Source organism: Eleutherodactylus coqui, chromosome 1 (genome assembly GCF_035609145.1).
Source record: "Eleutherodactylus coqui strain aEleCoq1 chromosome 1, aEleCoq1.hap1, whole genome shotgun sequence".
Taxonomy (NCBI): Eukaryota; Metazoa; Chordata; class Amphibia; order Anura; family Eleutherodactylidae; genus Eleutherodactylus; species Eleutherodactylus coqui.
In genome coordinates this window covers 182,674,365-182,691,810 of record NC_089837.1, presented here as the reverse complement: position 1 = coordinate 182,691,810, position 17,446 = coordinate 182,674,365, and the positions used below count along the sequence as shown (strand labels likewise).

General features: G+C 41.7%; 1 protein-coding gene across 1 annotated transcript in view; it reads left to right on the top strand.

Moving 5' to 3' along the window:
* Positions 1-17,446, top strand: part of B3GAT2 (beta-1,3-glucuronyltransferase 2) — a 169,353-nt gene that overhangs the window by 132,477 nt on the left and 19,430 nt on the right. The window lies entirely within an intron of this gene.

Below are 17,446 nucleotides of genomic sequence, written 5' to 3'. Positions count from 1 at the left end.
TATTGAAGACCATATTGGAGTTTGTTCAACATCCGTGACGAATGAACCTCCATCACGGATTTCTACTAGAAGCAGAACAAAATAACACAGCGAGCTATGCTATTTTGTCTTGTACATTCCAGTAAAATGCCGGACTCTTGGACAGTAATCGAATGGACCCCATTATAGTCAATGGGGGTCCGTTCTGCACCATATAGTTCCATCTTAAGACAGAATCATTCGGGCTGGGGGTGCGTTTTCCTGCTCTCTGAATGGAGTAGGAAAGCGAAACTCCCAAATGCTGATGTGAATGAGCCCTTATACTGTAATAATGAATAGCAAAGCTATTGCAATTTACACAGTTTTACAATAACCCCTTTAGGACCAGGCTATTTTGTACCTTAAGAACCAGACACTTTTTAGGGATTTTACCCATGTGGTGGTTTAACGGTTTTATTTTTTTTTCCTTCAGCTATCAAAATTATTTTTGCTACATTTTTTTTCCATGACATATAGGGCTATTTTTTAAATATCTTTTTCACTTTTTCCCCATTTTTTTAGTTTTTAAGGGGTAAAAAAAGCTAAAAAAATTATTTTTATTTAACATTTAGAGTTATTTTTTTAACTAGTATATTTTCACTAATATAAAGTATGGGAATGCATTGCTTATTTTGTTTCGGATGTTTTGATATATAATATGTATGGTTTGGGATTATAGGGCGCTTATAGTGATGGTTTTGGTTGGTGTCTATTTTGGGTTATTTTCTTTTTAATGTATATATATTTATTTTATTCTGTAATTTTGTTTTACTTATTTATGTAGTTTTTTTTTTTTACTATGTCCCCCATGACATCATATAAGACCTCTGGGGGACATTCACATTGTCTTTTTTATTTGACGCTTTTCCACTGTAGCTGGAGCATCCATACGAGCCCCAGTTACAGGAAAAACATCCCCTGTACTGACAATAGGTCACTAGCAGAGCTGATCAAGGTCTGCTAGGACCCTGTAGCTCTGCTGTGCGAGGGGATCTCGGCGGTCACATGACTTCCAGCTCACGTAGTGGAAGAAAGACTTCTACTTTCACTTTTTAGTACATAGTGCTCATTGAGCGATGTATACTCGGGAAAGGAGAAGGCAGAAGAGGTTAAAAACCACTCCTGCCTTCTCCTCCGGATTCTCAGCTGTGATTAACAGCTGACAACCCGACATGCTTCTGATTGATTGCAGAAGCAGAGGCTTTAATCCCCTGCTGTATTTCTACAATTGGCTGGGATTAAAGCCCAGGACCAAGCACCGTAAATTTACAGTGCTTGGTCCTTAATGGGTCAAACAACCTCAAATCCTCAAGACAGTCTCTAACTTGTTATACTAACCATTAGAATTTATGGATTTAGATTTGTAAAAAAGCTAAATACACAGCTACATTTATTTGAAAATCATCTGAGAATATGAAAGTGGTGGCAACAGAAAAGCATCCAAGATGCCGACTTAACTCATGATTCAGATATCTCTATTCTATCTTCATTCAGATTTGGTCATGACTTGCATAAGAATAAGAGATGCCATCCTAAAACCTGTGACACTATAAAATGATGGGGTATTATTTGTTGTACTAATAGATCAGTCCCAAAAAGAGGTCAACCCCTAACTTTTTTTGAATTGTGTTAAGCTATACAATTTCTTGTGATAGCAATTCAATGAATTAAGCATATTAGTTCATTAACATGGGGCCTATGAATAATGAATGGCGGCTGTCAGAGGTGTCCATAACAACCAATCAGTAATATAATATATACATTAAAAGTAAATGTCATCATGGGAGCCATTTGTGAAAGATGGAATTTGTCAAGCCATTGGTCAGATATATAAATTTTTTTGCCATACATCTCAGGGATAAGTCAGTTTAAGAAAAATTTTTAAGGAAGGACACATCTGTATACAGATGTAACACAAATATAGCTAATTAAGAACATCACATAAGACGGCGTGCTTCTTTGACAGTCCAATCACTACAACCAATTAGGGAGGGGAAGGGTTCCTATTCACTTTTCGCCTGAACAACAAAGTATGAGTAAGTACAAACCTGTGTTTGCTAATAGTCACCACCTGTTGAAAGACAGCTAGCTTTCCTACAAGTCAAAGTCCATTCTTCTAATAGTCTTGCATAATAACCAAGGATATAAGTCAAACCAGAATGTTCTCCATCTACAGACAGCTGTTTTGGGGTTCATGCCCCTCGTTAGTACAGAGTAGGGCTCTGGTTGGGAAGGTGACAGATATATAGTTGCATTGCAAAAAAATTGTTATGGATATGAATCCAACCAGGAACACCTACCTGAAGTTTGTTCCTATATTTTTTTTTGTTGTTTCAGGGTGCTTTGGTTATTTGTCTAACCCCAAAACTATGCTAATAATAAGTCTGCTACCTACAGTATGGGTATATTTAACCCCTTAACGACCAGCCCATAGTGTTTTTACGTCCTCCCGAAGTGGGCTTTATTCTCTGAAGACGTAAAAACATGTGTCCTGCAGAGAATAATGCCCCTCGGGCTGTGGACGTGACAGCTCCATGCTGTTGGTGTCCGCAGGTAGCTGACAGCATGGAGCTGTCATCCCGGGCTGTTCGGACCCCCCCCCCCCCCCGGCATTGCGATCGGCGCTATGCAATGGATAGCGCCGATCGCAAAAAAGTAAATAAAAGTGCAATAAAAGTTAAAGATTCAGCTGCTCTGATGGATCGGATCCATTGGAGCAGCTGAAATTACTCACCGAGGTCCGCCGCATGACTCCCCGCTGTCCCGATGCTCCGGGCGCCGTAGCCGTCCTTCTGCGCATGCGCGCCAGGCGGCATTACATCAGCCGCATGCGCAGAAGGCCCGGCGGCGCGGGAGACTTAAAATCTCCTGGCTCCCGGCTCCTGTAGGTAGTCAGGAGGCAGGAGATGTCAACGGGGACTGCGGTGAGCGGTCCCCGATACCGCGATCGCCATTATACAATGGATAACGACGATCGCTGAAAAGTGAAAAAAAGTGTAAAAAAAGAAAAGTTTCACCTCCCCTCATGGATCGGATCCATGAGGGGAGGTGAAAATACTCACCTCAGGTCCGCCAATGTCCTCCGGCCGGTGTCGGGACCCCCCGCTGACTTCTGCGATGTGCCGATGCGGCGCGCATGCGCAGAAGCCGGCGAGCCCGGCGAATTCAAAATCTCCCTGCACCCGGCTGTCACAGATAGCCGAGTGCAGGGAGATATGACTGGGGACCACTGTATGCGGTTTCCAGTCATATGATCACCGTTATCCATCAGATAACTGTGATCATATAAAGTTAAAAAGTAAAAAAAAAAAAAAAAGTTTAAAAAGTTAAAGTTTCATCTCCCCTTATGGATCGTATCCATAAGGGGGGATGAAATTACGTACCCAAGGTCCTGGATTTGTTCCCTGGTGGGATGTTGATCCGCGGATCTTACCCCAGCTTCGGCGCATGCGCCCATCAGCATGATGGCGGACGCATGCACAAAAGTGAAATATTGCCCAAGAAATATAAAATCTCCCTGCTGCTGGCTACAAAAGGTAGCCAAAAGCCTGGAGATGTCACGGGGAGCCGCGGTATGCGGTTAGTGGTCACGTGATCGCCGTTATCCAATGCATAATGGCGATCACGTAAAAGTTCTTTAAAAAGTGGCAGTTTCATTTCCCCTCACTGATGCGATCGGTGGGGGGAGATGAAACATCTTCTCGGAGGCTTCCGCATTTGAATCCAGATGCGATTATCCTCCATGGACCCTTCCGGCTGCTGCGCATGCGCCCGCCGGCAAAATGCCGGACACATTCGCAGGAGCCGGGAAGCCCAGGAAATTTTAAATCTCCTTGCTCCCAGCGACCAATGGTCGCTGAGTGCTTGGAGCAGTGACCGGCGGCCTCGCTGAGCAGTCCCCGGTCACGTGATAAAGTAGCGATCTAAAATTAGGCCGGTCACGCGTGACCGGAGAGGAATTACAGGTTCTGCATGTGCTTGATCAGCGGTAATTCACGGATCAATCTCATGCATTGGATTACACAATTCTCCCCAATTAGCGGGTCGGAATTACTTAATCTACTTGCAGAAACAGAACACAGCATGCTATATTTTACCACGAATATCTGCGACCTAGAGCCCTTTGTGCTCTATGACCGCGGATATACTCGCACCCCATATGCAAACACATTGTGTACGGGCTGCGGGTACCCGAGTCATCTCTAAGCGACGGCACGGGAAATGCAAACAAAAAACCGCCTGTGTGAGTAGGCAGTTATGCGCAGTACATTACGCAACCGTACGCAGGTTCACAGCCGGGCTCACAGCTGGAATCCGCTGCAGGCCTCGGCAAGCGGATTCCGCCTACGGCTACGTGAGCCCGGCGTTATTCAGACCGCTACCTGTAATCCGTAATTTACAAGAAGCCCCGGGAACGTTCGTCTTCCTGCAGTTCCAGGAGCAGCTTGTTGAGCGCCTTCTCTGTGAGACCGCTGCACCGCAGCAAGATTACAAAGCCTCACAGCGCCACTTTCTACACCCCATCCCCGATGCTGAGGTTACGAAATACCCCCCAAAATACATGAGAGGAGGGGGGGGATACCCGGTTTTCTTGCCCCATGTGCCCAACCCAACCAGCCTCCGTAATTACCCCTGTCTTCGGACATAAAACGCAGTTTATATTATTACCTTTATCTAATATTTAGGGAATGCCAAAAAATGGGGATGTCGGGGGGGGGGGGGGGATTATTTTTAGGAAGTCAAATTTTTTTCCGTATAAGTGGGCAATGGGGCCTGGAATTTATTCAGTTCTGCCCTGAAATCCAGCGGGCATTCCCTCCATTATGGGCCTAGCCATGTGTCCTGTAAGTAGATTAGGGCCACAATGGGTATGTTTCTGAATACGGGACAAACAGGGATATCCATTTTGGGGTGAAAGTCTTCATTCCTATGTACACTGTACAAAAAAAACTGTTTTTAAATTGACAAAATTGCCAAACAAATGAAAATCGTAATTTTTTCCTTTTGCTTTGCTTAGATTCATTCAAATACTTTGGGGTCAAAATATGCAGTACACCCCTAGATGAATTTGTTAAGGGGTCTAGTTTTTAAAATGGGGTCATTTGTGGGGGTTCTCTATCGTTTTGGACGCTCAATGGCTCTACATGTAGGCAATGGGGACTGGAATTTATTCCGTTGTACCCTGAAATCCAACGGGTGCTCCTTCCATTATAGGCCTAGCTATGTTTCCTTTAAGTAGATTAGGGCCACAATGGGTATGTTTCTGAACACGGGACAAATGGGGGTATCCATTTTGGGGTGAAAGTCTTCATTCCTCTGTACACTTTCCAAAAAAAACAGTTTTTAAATTGACACAATTGCCAAAAAAATGAAAATCATAATTTTTTCCTTCTGCTTGGCTTAGATTCATTCAAAAACTGTGAAGTCAAAAAAGTCATCATACCCCTAGATAAATTCGGTAGGGGGTCTACTTTTCAAAATAGGGTCACTTGTGGGGGTTCTCCATCGTTTTGGTCACTCAATGGCTCTACAAGTGGGCAATGGGGACTAAATCTCCTTCAAGCAAAATTTCTGTTCCGAAAGCCACCGGTTGCTCCTTTCATTTTGGGCCCCATTATGCATATAGACGTAATACTAGGGCCACAATGGGTATGTTTCTGAGCACAGAACAAACAGGGGTATCCATTTTGGGGTGCAAATCTTCATTCATATATGTGCGGTACAAAAAAAACTGCTTTTGAAATGACAGAATTACCAAAAAAATGAAAATCGTATTTTTTTTCCTTCGGCTTGGCTTAGATTCATTCAAAAACTGTGAAGTCAAAAAAGTCATCGTACCCCTAGATAAATTCGTTAAGGGGTCTACTTTTCAAAATGGGGTCACTTGTGGGGGTTCTCCATCGTTTTGGTCACTCAAGGGCTCTACAAGTGGGCAATGGGGACTAAATCTCCTTCAAGCAAAATTTCTGTTCCGAAAGCCACCGCTTGCTCCTTTCATTTTGGGCCCCATTGTGCATCCAGACATATGATTAGGGCCACAATGGCTATGTTTCTGAGCACGGGAGAAACAGGGGTATCCATTTTGGGGTGCAAGTCTTTATTCATATATGTGCTGTACAAAAAAACTGCTTTTAAAATGACAGAATTACCAAAAAAATGAAAATTGTAATTTTTTTCCTTCGGCTTGGCTTAGATTCATTCAAAAACTGTGAAGTCAAAAAAGTCATCGTACCCCTAGATAAATTCGTTAAGGGGTCTACTTTTCAAAATGGGGTCACTTGTGGGCGTTCTCCATAGTTTTGGTCACTCAATGGCTCTACAAGTGGGCAATGGGGCCTAAATCTCCTTCAAGCAAAATTTCTGTTCCGAAAGCCACCGATTGCTCCTTTCATTTTGGGCCCCATTGTGCATCCAAACGTAAGATTAGGGCCACAATGGGTATGTTTCTGAGCACGGGACAAACAGGGGTATCCATTCTGGGGTGCAAATCCTAATTTTCATGTGTACTATAGAAAAAAGTCCTGTCTTTAAAATGACATATTTGCAAAAATATGAAATTTTTGTTTTTCTCTTCTAAATTGCATTGACTCCTGAAAAAAAACTGTGGGGTTAAAATACTCATGACACCCCTCAGTAAATACGTTAAAGGGTGTAGTTTTTAAAATGGGGTCACTTGTGGGGGTATCTATCATTTTGACTCCTATGAGCCTTTCCAATCTTGGATTGGTGTAGGAAAACAAAGTGTTCCTCAAAATGCTGAAAAGTAATGTTACATTTGTACGTCTCCTAAATGGTTAAAAAAAAAACGAAAGTTTTTCCAATGTGCGCCCAAAATAAAGTAAACGGATGGAAATATAAATCTTAGCAAAAATTTCTATATTATGTTTGCACATATTTGAGATATTGCAGTTGGAAATGTGAAAAAATGACGATTTTTTCAAAATTTTCCCAATTTTGGCGCTTTTAATAAATAAACACAAATTCTATTGGTCTTTTTTTTCCACCTAAATGAAGTACAATATGTGGCGAAAAAACAACGTCAGAATCGCTTGGATATGCAAAACCTTTCTGGTCTTTTTCCATGCTAAAGTGACACGTGTCAGATTTGCAAAATTTGCCCTGGTCATTAAGGCGTAAACAGGCTTGGTCACTAAGGGGTTAAGCGGATTAAATTGTTTTGAGGCAGTAAATCTTATTGTGCAAATTGTAAAATCAAATTTACTCATACAGTAAAGTATGAATACCATCAACTGGTGTGAAGAAAACAGAATATGCTCCTCCGCAACTCAGAAATCCCACCATGCTAGAGGCAAATATAATATTTTTTTCTGGGGAACAGACATTTATTACTTTATGAAACCCAGAGAGCAACACTGTCTGTAACATAGTGATAGTGGTATTAAAGAATAATTCTAGGCACGCCAGTCTAATAAAAAGTAGCTCCTTTGGTAATTTAGAGGATTTCACGTCAATAATGTGTACAGTACTGTAGTTGTCTGGCATTCCTGTGGCTCCAATGATGTACACTACCAGTAAAAAGTTTCAGAACGCCTCAATGTTTCCAGTTAGTTTTTACATTAACACAGTTGATAATGTGAAATGGTTCAAAAGTAAGGTAAAAAAACATAGAAATATTATGACATTTTAACCTGAAATGCAACAAAAGTCTGAATTTATGATTTTAAGTAAGGGTTTTTTTCAGGGAACACATCAAGGACAGCTGCTCTGCAACAAAGAAAGCATATTATAATTTGAAATTGGATGCAAACTATTCCTACAGGTGTCTCAACTTTTGTAGACACCTTTAAACATGTGATTCTGTACACCCAGAGTTGGAATAGACTGCATTCCAACACCCTCTACGGCAGAAGTTGGACAGTTTTGCTCTTCAGGACAGAGCAGAATCCTATCATAATGGTAACAAAAAGGCAATTAACCAAAAAAGACAGACAATTATAACCCTTAGGCACTTTGACACAATTGAGAAAATCATACGAATATGAACCACATTCTTTTGAATGTCCCATCTTTGGACATTTGCCCGAAATGCCTTGCCCATTGTTTTCAATCGGGCCGGAAAAACCATTGCATGGCGTGCGAGGTGCAAGAGACTGCGATGCAATGTTTCCCATTGAAAACAATAAGAAACACTTGGCAATCCTTTCAGCCACAGTGGAAGATTGTTACTTACCTGAAGTGATGGAAGGTGTTTTTGACATCCACAGGTTAAATTGTACCTTCCCGAGTGCGATACTGGGCCGGGTTTCACGGCCTAATATCGTGCTTGCCCGTATGAAATTAGCCTTAGAGGTGTAGGTCAGTATATATTCCTATACCATCAAAAGGCACTTGGAAACTGGAGAGTCTCTGACATGAAGAGGTCTGGCAGAGCAAATGCCACTACAAAATCAGATGACAAGTTTTTAAGTGTCAACAGTTTGCGTAGTTGGCACCTCACAGCCCAAGTCTTTAAGCACAGCTTAATGGAGCAAAAAGTAGACAAGTTTCCAGTTCAATTGCAAAAAGTCTTCTATCTGCAGGTTTGACAGGTAGAGGATCAGTAAGAAAGCCACTGCTAAGACTGAAAAATAAAAAAAGACTTGCTGGGGCCAAGTAGCACCTTCAGTGAACTATTAAAGACTGGAAGGTTTTATGGATTGGTGAATAAAAGTTTGACATCTTTGGAACGTCACGCAGGGTTTTTGTATGCCGTTGAGGAGGTGAAAGGTTATTTCCTGAATGTGCTACACCGACTGTCAAACATGGAGGAGGAAGTGTGATGCTCTGGGGCTCTTTTGCCGATTCCAGAGTTGGAAACTAAAGATGAGCGAGCATACTCCTTAAGGACAAATACTCGCGCGAGTATTGTCCTTTTCGAGTACCTGCCCGCTCGTGAGAAAAGATTCGGGTGTCGGTTGGGGAGAAGTGGAAGCCAGTAGGTTTCAAAGAAAGGAATGGCCTACACAGTCTCCAGACTGAAATCCCATTTAGCTTGTTTGGGATGAACTGGATGAAGGGTGAAAGCAAAGAAACCTACAAGTGCAGCACATGTGTGGGAACATCTGCAAAAATGTTGGGAAGAAATTTCAGAAAAGTATTTGACTGCACTTGTAAAAAGAATTTCTTGATTGTGCAAAGCTGTTATATCAGCTAGAGGTGGGTACTTTGAAGAGTCAAAATCTAGATTCAATGTGGTGAGACAAAGTTAATCCATTATTTGTATTAGTCTTAACTTGTTTATTTGTTCTATGCTTTAATTTCAAAGTACATTTGAGACATTAAACTGTGTGAACACCAATAAAAACTGGAAAAATTAAGGGGTCCTAAAACTTTTGACCGATAGTGTATTCTTGCCTTTCTCCCTCTACTTATGATGGTAAGGCCTCCAACTTTACAGAGAATAAGATTCCCACCTCCTGATCTATCCCAAATAGGACATTCAAACAAGAGTTTGGCTTAGAAGAAACCTATACCAGCTAAGATAATCGTGTTATGAACATGACATACACAAAAACATATGCCTTTAACCATTCCACTACTGAACGATAAATGAAAATTTATAACTACTATTGATACTGAGAGCTTACACATCACACATGAGAATGTGGGGTAAAGCAAGCTCCTGTGAATATTACGCAAACCAGAATTTGTTAGGACAGCGCTTCACGGACAGTAGCCAGGTTAATTGCAGTCAAAACCTTGGATCAGGAATACCTGTCACAAATATGCACATGAAGAGAGTGCTGCGTGGAGGGGAGACAGCCTGTCCCGGAGGACACCCAGCGGAGAGCTAAAGCAATGAGGGATCCCTGGGGACCAGCTGGCTCCAGGGAGGAATGAGAACTAGAAAAGAAAGAAAGAAAGAAAACCCTGCACTCAGAGTGTCCCAAAAGTTTCTACAGCACCAAAGTACAGTCAAGTGTAGACCAAAAACTATAGATTATTTCAGAAATTGTGGACAAAGTGAAGACTTGTCGAAAAGGTAAATAAATGGTGGTTTATTCAATGTCAACAGAACACAGTGGAACGCATTTGGGAACCAATGGGTTCCTTTTTCAAGCACACAACCAAGATGCATAATGGGACTGTAAAAATAGCCCATCAGACCTTTATATACTACACAGCAGTTAAGTCGAAAGAAAAAAGGCCCTTTTACATGGGAAGATTGTCAGGTGCTTCAGCAATAATCGCTCTTGTGGTTTTACATAGGAGTGAAGATCACTCAGTGAAAGGAGACAGACCGAGCCAGAGATCTCTTCCAGCCATCCGCCTCCACTCAGAGTAAATAGGCAGTCGTTCATAGATGACCGCCTGCCTGTTTACATGGGCCAATCATAGTTTGATTTTTATGCCTCTAGAAACTGAACAACAAACAAATTATTCTTCATTCTTCAGTTGCTGACAGCATTTACACTGAACGATTACTGTTTAGTGTGAGCGGACCATAACTCTGTTACTGAATGTTAATATGTTAGGGTAATACAAACCCCAGTTACGCATTTGTAAATCAAACCAAAAAGTTACAAAAAATCTGTATACAGTATATCAGAAAAATTCTTTGAAAAGAATTAATTTCAGGTTAAAATATTTAAAACTGTTCACTGGCATTAAAGGGTTTCCGAGTACTATAAAACATTGGTTGGAGTAGGGTGGAGGGCCTAATAAAAAAAAAATGTAAAAACCCCACAATGCTCACCTCTCAAGGCCTTTTTACAATGCAAGATAAATTGGAACAAGCATGCAACCAGCAGTGAATTAGCGATCGTATGTTGTGTACTTGACAAGCATTTACACTGAACAATAATTAAGTAGTTTTGATTATTTATTGCATCATAACCAGGTCTTTAATCAAGCCTTCTGACACTTCTTATTATTCAGTAAATTGTTGCGACGCCTGCTTATACCAAAGGATTTGTAGCAAACAAAAATTTTTAGGTCCGCATGAAGGATCTGATCAGTGAAAATCTATCAATTTATTGCTGATCGTTCATGGGGGCATAGCTAAAGGCCCTTAGGCTCTGGTGCAAATGTTCAGCTTGGGCCCCTCACTGCTCTTCCCCCCAGTTTGCCCCAAAAGATATATAGATATATATATATATATATATATATATATATATGATGGCTCAGCTCTAGTAACCTCTAAATAGTGCAGTCATCATATAACAGACACCAGTGATAGTGATTACAGTGCAGTTATCTCCAGTGATCACATGTGACATCATCCCTGATTGGTGTCTTCCACTTTCTCTTCTCTTGTCCATTCGGTCCAAACAGCTGTAAAGATTTCCTATATTTCCTAAGCAGGTAGTCTGACATGTGATATGAATAGTCCTCTTTTGCGTGATGTGCATTCCCTGGTGTGTTGGTGTGAACTATGTCCTGTCTGCTTGGATCGTTTGCCATCTAGGGATAGTTAGGTCCCAAGCTTCCAGCGTGCGGCCATTACTAATGGGACAATTGCCTTGCTTGCAGGCAGGACTCCTGGTGTAAGTTGTCTTGTGAGAGTAGAGATCCATGAGACAATCAAGACCCTTGTTGCGGGCTTGTGGGCTTAAGTGTCTTGGCTGAAATATGAACCAATACCTCATACCAAATGTATTCCATCTGTTTATTCATACAGGTATGCTAGTTGAGTGCTCTGGGCGTTTGTCAGTCATTGGTTTATGTCTGTCCATGATTTCAGTTCACAGTTCATTTTCTATATGGGGTGGTGTTTAGCATGTGTACATTTCCATGAAGATTTCATGTGCCAGAGCCAGAGTGCCCAGGTTGGACAGGACAACACCATAATGTTTTTGGCCACTGCAATAAAGCAAGTTGCAGCAAGTAACATGCTATCATAATAGTTGCTGAAATTCTTTTCTTTGTGCTTATTGCACAGTGACAGGTGCAATTCTCCTACTGAGTTGTCAACTTCTGTCTTCCACTTTATTGCTGTGGCAGTTTGCATGTAACTGTCCCAAAGCTGACTTGCTCCAGTGGGTTAGGCTAATACTGCTGAAAATTACCATGAACCTTGCATTAATTTACCAAACAAGACAGATATAAAAAGAGAAAGAGCAAGAAAAACTACCAGGCTGAGAAGTAAGAACCAGACTAGAAATAATTACCGAAACAAGACTACACTTCTCTGACATGAAACAAGCTAGACTAGACGCATATAAGGAATATGAAATTGAAATGCACATACCTTATGCTATATCCAGCACCACATTGCAGAAGCCAGCAATATTTCAATAGAGGCTAGCCAATCAGGAACTCCTCTCCAAACAAGCCTGGGCTCCAGCAGTGTTGTCAGCTTACTCCCTGTAATGGAACAGTTTGGGGACAGTTGCATAGTAACTGCACCAACAATAAACTAGAAAATAGGAGATGATAATATGGCAGGAGTATTTTTGCAGAGCACGACACCTAAAAGGGGTATTCCCATTTCAGCCATACTCATCTGTATGCCACAGCCATCAGAGGCCAGGATTCTGGAAACAGTATAGCTCGAGGTGCTACACAGTTTTCATAACTACCATTCACTTCTATGGGAGTTAAGACAACAGTATAGACTAGCTGGCTATTTCAGTAATCCTGGACATGGCATTTATACATGTATTCTCATCTCAGCTATGATTGGCTGAGATGGGAATAACGCTCTAAAGACTTTTAAGTCACTTTTCTAGGTACACATCCTGCTACTGTCACACTGATGTGGCATGTTTATACATAAATCAGTTCTAGAACCCAATCCTCTCCAGTTATACACTTAGTTTGCTGTAAATCTATATCTTATTTTCAATGACTAAGCCAATAGCATCGTCTACAATCTATCACATGCTATATGTCATACAAAGTTTGAAAGCAAAAGAAAAGAAAAGCAATTGTCCCTGTAAATCCATAAGAAAAATCAATGGGAAGCAGTCATCTGATACATTGTAACATCACTCTGTGCCTGCACCAGTCTAATGTGATTTAGTGATGTACTTTGTAGTGGGTAATCTTTCCTTTATGTCTCTTGCGCTTTAGGTTTTATCAGTCCAGTGCTGCACCATCTATGATAATGGAATTTGTCTTTGCTTTCCATCAGTTTGAAAGTTTATTAGACTATTATTGATTCAGCTTCAGTTGGAAAGTCATGGAAGACCCAAGTGAAGAAAACTAGGAGAGAAATACATTTTCCTAAAATAGCCTGCATTGATTACCAGAAACGAGTGTATATATGTAGTAGAGCAGAGTTTGTAATTCAGAGCATTACACGGTAATATCCAGGGTTGCCAATTGTCAATTAATTCACTGACAGTCTGTAAAAAGCATGGGGTTTTTTTGCTGCCGTCCATAGTGTTTGGCAGGAAAAACATTGTTCGTAAAAATTTTTTGTAGTTCCCGCAGTTTGCACTGCACGTGTGCCGCTGTGTACAGTGCAAACAGGTAGCAGTGGTAAAAGGAGGCGGGAAGGGGTGGAGAGTAATACCCAGCCCAATCACTGCTACTTGTTTCTCTCCTGCACGCTGGGGTGCAGACCAATAAAAATTGCAGGCGGCTGTAGGCATGGCAGACAGCTTGAGTCTGCTTCAGGAAGTGTGACCGTCTGCTGTTATTGGGGGGTCTAGGAGCTTCAGAAGCTTCACTGTGTGCAGATTAGCCTTGATGTTAAAAGGAACCTGTCACCAGGTTCATGCTGCCTGAAAAACAGGCAGCATGAACCTGAGACATGTATTTACACTGCCCGCATATATGTGTTAGGGCACTTTTACACAGGCCAATAAATCATTTAGATTCCTGCATCCAACAAGAACGTGAACAATTTTTGTTAATCATTCAGTCTGTGTATGCATTTAGACTTGCATATAATTCATTCTCTTATCATTCGATGTTGAGTTTCTGCATAAAAACAGAATGACAATCGGCCCGTGTAACCAGGCAGTCATTTATCTATGAATGACAGTCTGTTTCCTCTGAAAGGAGGCAGGCAGGCAGGAATGATCCCCGGCTTACTCCACCTCCATTCACTCAGCCGAGAGTGTTCCTATATAAAAGCACAGGAATGATTATTGTTGGAACGGCCTGTTGGGCATTTGCACCCGACAGGTCATCCCATGTAAAAGGACCCTAAATCTATAACACTGCAGCATTTCAGAATAAATACACTTTGAAACTTGACTTGGAACAGAGCTCTTTTTTAACCATTTAGAAGATGTGCAAATTTAACATTTTGAGGAACATTTTGTTTTCCTGCACCAAGCCAAGATTACAAGAGGTGTCAGAATGATAAATACCCCCACAAATGACCCCATTTTGAAAAACACATTTGAATGTATTCACTGAGGGGGTCATGAGTATTTTGGCAATTATGTCAGCACACATGAATGAAGACTTACACCCCGAAGTGGATACCCCTGTTTGTCCCGTGTTCAGAAACATACCCATTGTGGCCCTAATCTTATGTGCGTATGCACAATAGGGCCCAAACAGAAAGGACCAGTCGGTGACTTTCAGAACAGACATTTTGCTTTAAGGTGATTTAGGCCCCACTGCACACTTGTAGAGCCCTTGAGTGGCAAAAACGATGGAGAACCCCCATTTTTAACTTTACATGATCACTGTTATCCATTGGATAGCAGCGATCATGTGACCGGGAACCACATACAGCGGGTTCCAGTGATATCTCTCTGCTCTCGGCTACACATGTTGGCTGGGAACCAGAGAGATTTTAAATTTCCCAGGCCGCGTGCCCTTCTGCACATGTGCCCCAATGCAAGACGTCTGGCATTCGTGTGCAGAAGGCACCGTCAGGACCGGGAGTCCAGAACGCCGCGGGACATCATGGAGGACGAGGGTAAGTACTTTCAGCTGCCCTGATGGATCTGATGATAGCTTCAGGTTGTCGGCTACCACAGCTTGTCATATCCACAGCTTGCAGGGTTGTAATCCCTGCAGGGAGCATGTTTTTACGTCCCTGGGGATTAAGGCCCAGCAAGACAGGAAGTAAAAAACATTATGGGGTGGTCACTAAGGGGTTAAAGAGGAACTGAAATGAAGAGGGAAAAGTTCTTACCCGCACCCTGTGCTCCTTCAATTGTCATCATTTCTTGTTGGCTGAAGACAAACGCATAGATGTCTATAGACATATGCGTGTCTGTCTGCAGCAACAAGGAGCAATGACAGCTGGAGGAGTAAAGCGCTTTTCTCTGCAAACTAGAAGACTAACAGGCATGGAATCGATGTGGGATGGAGATCAAAGTCTCACATATTCCACCCTGTGATACCAACCAGATATCGACTTGGTTTCCATCCCCATATAGTTTTCTGCATGACAGATGGGAACCAGTGCTGGTTTTACAGAAACATAATGTGAAAGAAGCCCATCATAGCTTTTATTTCCATCCCTGCATGCATATTTAATTCCCTGCTTTCCTATCTTTGCTCCACCTTCTGCTTTCCTGTTTTTCTCCATTCTTTATATTTTTTCTTTGCTTTTCCTTCAAACTGAATGAACTCATAGGCCATAGATATAAAAACAAGATTGCCAATTAAACGTGTTTTGTAGATGTTGCTTTACATGTTCTGTGCCTATCTAGTGGGAACCCTTCATAGGTCCTTTAAGGAGGAGCTTTTGCCTGGGACTGTCACTGATCATTGTATCTTCCCATTTACCATATAAAGCATAAGCGACTGGAGAGCTACGACTCCCAGCACATATACTCACCAAGTTAAATGTATATAACATGCATGATTAATTTAAACTGCTGGATAACCCCTTTCATTTTGGGGTCTTTGTGATTTAAGGGTGTAGAATGGGGTATGGTTTCTATAAAGAGTTGGAGTCTTTCCATAAAAATCTGTGATTTTTGGCTTGGTTGCCCAGAGAAAAATGAAAGAGTTTTATTAAAATGTGGTATTGCTCGGTCTCATGCTGTTCCTCGCTGCCATAAGATCTTTCTAGAAGGCTTTGTACCCATTAGCCTATTCTAATTACTTGCCTCTTCCCCTTTCTAACATGAATATAGCATTCTACAGTATATGGACCTTTATACACTTTTTAATTATTTTGTTTGACATTTTGAAAATCTGCAATGTGAATATAAATGCTTAAAGGGCCTTTTTCACAGTAAACATAATTTCTTCATTTGCCCCCACTTTTCTGTACCGAGCACTCTATAATTTACTAACATTTCCAAAAATACAGTGCCCCCTCCAATCTGTCTCCTGCTCAACCGCTCTTTGATTTTCTTAAATCTGCTACTTTACCAATCCCCCAACCGCCAGTCCAAGTCAGGAATGCCACCCGAATTCAAGGGCTGAATGTCCACATGGTGTGTTGGGCAGTTCTAGCATTGGCTGAGAAGCCAGCACTATGATGGATGGGAAACTGCATGGGAAGTGATGTGAGCAGACATTACTGATGTAAACAGATCGGTCGTGGTGTGGGTGCAAAGGTATCTCGATGCAAAAATGCAAACAAGTGGCCTAACTGAAATACAGATTATCGGATAACCCTTTAAGGCGTATGCCAGAGCATTACCATACCAGGGGCAGTTTTAGACAAAGTGTTGCCCTAGGTAATATTAAAAGTTGGGCCTGAATTCTGAAATATTACTTCAACACAGTGTTCAGTCATCTCAAATAAAATCATGTTTTATGCTTTCAAACCTCAGACCAGACATTTTTTTACATTAGTCTTTATTTGGTTTTTAATTTTTATTATAAAAAAGGGAAATCAGACCCCAGTCCCCAAATCTACCTGCGCCGAGGACGACACTTTTCTATTCAGTGTAAAAGATTGACAGGGGTGGAAACTATCTGAGACATAGATCAAAAAGGTCTCGGCCTCACATATTCACGCTCATGGTTCCATCCCGCTGTTCGTTCCTGTGCAGTGTGCTGTATACGATACGGAAACCTGAGATGAAGGCGTAATGGAAAAAAAAGTCTGAAAAGAGCCTCTGTCACTGATTCCATCAGAAATGATGCACACTATTAAACAAGACTATCCCCATTATAGTCAATTGAGTCTGTTGGGTGGCATTGGTGTCAGTCATGTAACAGATTTGGCACAGCTGTCAATTTCATTGTTCTGCTCCTATGACAGGGCAAAACAACAGATTAGACCAACACAGATATGAATGCAGTTTTGCATGTACCTGTGCATTAAACTGCATGCCTTGTTATAGTGAATTAAACATTTTTTTAATGCAGTTTTTGGTCACTTGTTTTTCGTCTACTGAAACGTTTTAAGAAAGTCTGGCAGTACGGGGCATCTGCAGTTAAAGGGGTTGTCTGAGTTCTAGGTCCTGTGTAAAATCCCATTCCCAAGCAGCAACATAACAAATAGGCTTATACTTGCCTCTCCCCACTCCCGCTGTGTCCTGCACCTCCGTGTTTGTGTACAGGCCGCAGTCCCGCCGGGGTTAAGGGAAATCACAGGCACTGCAGCCAATAA